Source organism: Triticum dicoccoides, chromosome 2A, assembly GCF_002162155.2.
Source record: "Triticum dicoccoides isolate Atlit2015 ecotype Zavitan chromosome 2A, WEW_v2.0, whole genome shotgun sequence".
NCBI classification, from domain to species: Eukaryota; Viridiplantae; Streptophyta; class Magnoliopsida; order Poales; family Poaceae; genus Triticum; species Triticum dicoccoides.
In genome coordinates, this window is record NC_041382.1 from 300,533,058 (window position 1) to 300,535,976 (window position 2,919).

The following is a 2,919-nucleotide window of genomic DNA, read 5'->3' on the forward strand; positions in this document are numbered from 1 at the left end:
TATAGGCGTTTTGTGAGAGATTTCAGCACCATTGCTGCACCTCTCAATGAGCTTACAAAGAAAGATGTGCCTTTTCTTTGGGGTACCGCACAGGAAGAAGCCTTCTCGGTATTGAAAGATAAGTTGACACATGCTCCTTTACTCCAACTTCCTGATTTTAATAAGACTTTTGAGCTTGAATGTGATGCTAGTGGAATTGGATTAGGAGGTGTGTTATTACAAGATGGCAAACCTGTTGCATACTTTTCTGAAAAATTGAGTGGGCCTAGTCTGAATTATTCTACTTATGATAAAGAATTATATGCTCTTGTTCGGACTTTAGAAACATGGCAACATTATTTATGGCCCAAAGAATTTGTTATACATTCTGATCATGAATCTTTGAAACATATTAAAAGTCAAGCTAAACTGAATCGTAGACATGCTAAATGGGTTGAATTCATTGAGACTTTCCCTTATGTCATTACGCACAAGAAGGGAAAAGAAAATGTTATTGCTGATGCATTGTCTCGTCGCTATACTATTCTTTCACAACTTGACTTCAAAATATTTGGTTTGGAGACCATCAAAGATCAATATGTGCATGATGCTGATTTTAAAGATGTAATGCAGAATTGTAAAGAAGGAAGAATGTGGAACAAGTTTGTCGTTAACGATGGATTTGTGTTTCGTGCTAACAAGCTATGCATTCCAGCTAGCTCTGTTCGTCTTTTGTTGTTGCAGGAGGCGCATGGAGGAGGATTAATGGGACACTTTGGCGTGAAGAAGACGGAGGACGTACTTTCTACACATTTCTTTTGGCCAAAGATGAGACGGGATGTTGAGCGTTTTATTGCTCGATGCACTACATGTCAAAAAGCTAAGTCACGACTCAATCCTCATGGTTTATATATGCCTTTGCCTGTACCTAGTGTTCCTTGGGAGGATATATCTATGGACTTTGTTTTAGGTTTACCTCGAACAAAGAAGGGGAGGGATAGCATATTTGTTGTCGTGGATAGATTCTCGAAAATGGCACACTTTATACCATGTCATAAAAGCGATGATGCTGTTAATGTTGCTGATTTGTTCTTTCATGAAATTATTCGCTTGCATGGTGTGCCAAATACTATTGTTTCAGATCGTGATACTAAATTTCTTAGCCACTTTTGGAGATGTTTATGGGCTAAGTTGGGGACTAAACTGCTTTTTAGTACTACATGTCACCCCCAAACTGATGAACAAACTGAAGTAGTCAATAGAACGTTGTCTACTATGCTTAGGGCTGTTTTGAAGAATAATAAGAAAATGTGGGAGGAATGCTTGCCTCATATTGAATTTGCTTATAATCGTTCATTGCATTCTACTACTAAGATGTGCCCTTTTGAAGTTGTGTATGGTTTCCTACCTCGTGCACCTATTGATTTGTTGCCTCTTCCATCTTCGGACAAGGTTAATTTTGATGCTAAACGACGTGCTGAATTGATTTTAAAAATGCATGAGTTAACTAAGGAAAACATTGAGCGTATGAATGCTAAATATAAACTTGCTGGAGATAAGGGTAGAAAACATGTTGTGTTTGCACCTGGAGATCTTGTTTGGTTACATTTGCGTAAGGATAGATTTCCTGATTTGCGCAAATCAAAGCTACTGCCACGTGTTGATGGTCCCTTTAAGGTGTTAGAGAAAATAAACTTGAGCTGCCTGCAGATTTTGGGGTTAGTCCCACTTTTAACATTGCAGATTTGAAGCCTTATTTGGGTGAGGAAGATGAGCTTCCATCGAGGACGACTTCATTTCAAGAAGGGGAGGATGATGAGGACATGAATACCATTGTTACACCCACAGCCCCTACTGCTACATATACGGGACCAATTACTAGAGCTCGCGCACGCCAATTAAATTATCAGATACTTTTGTTTCTTGGTAATGATTCTAATGTTCATGAGAATATGATGCTGCCTAAATTGGATACATTTGTTTTGCTTACAAATGAAGGGCCTAGCTTGGAGAAGGATGAACAGTGGAGCAAGAACAAGCATGGAGATGATGGCATGCGCAAGGGGAACAAGAACGGAGTTACAAGTGATGATTTCAGGACTTTGAAGCCACCATAATGGGTGCATGAAGCCTTGGACGAAATATACAAGATGCCACTTCATAAATTTCGTCCCGAGGCTATTATAGGTGCTGCGTCACCTTTTTATTGGGCCAGGCCCATGTAATTTCGAAATACATAAGTATAGGCTATTTTTAGAGTCCGTATGTGTGGGGAAACAAGAGATAGGGTTGATTTCGGACCCCTCCACCAAGGGCCACGAAATTCCCCCTCTCTTCCTCCATATATACAGCCCTTAGGGCACCGTTTAGACTTTGGGTTTTGTTTAGATTAAAAGTTCGCCATAGCTGCAACTTCGCGTACTTCGTTTGTGTTCAACGACCAGACAAAGGCGTCACAGAACCCCACCTTGATCAATAAAGCTTTCCTTATATTCGCAATATCCAGATTGCAATCTTAGTTTCTTGCTTGTTCTTCGTTTGCTCGCAGGAAACAGACCCTCGTGGTCAGGTTGATCGTGCTCCGGCGTGGTCAATAACCTCTCGGAGTTGGTTTAGCGATTGCTAAGGCACGACGTCCTCGCACGTTCATAGTCGGATCGTCAAAGTCGACTTCCACCAAAGCGATATCCATCATCTCATCGAAAGACGGGACACCTTTGCCTCTATCACCTAGCGAAGTGCAAAGTAGCTAGCAACCCCCCTCCCTCGTGTCGGCACGAAGGGAATCCTAAGCTATGAATGCAGCCCCCCCTCAACCAAGGTTCACCTAGCAAAGTGCAAAGTAGCTAGCAGCCCTCCCCCCTCATGTCGGCACGAAGGGAATCCTAAGCTATGAATGCATGCCCCCTCCCCCCAACCGAGGTTCACCTAGCAAAGTGC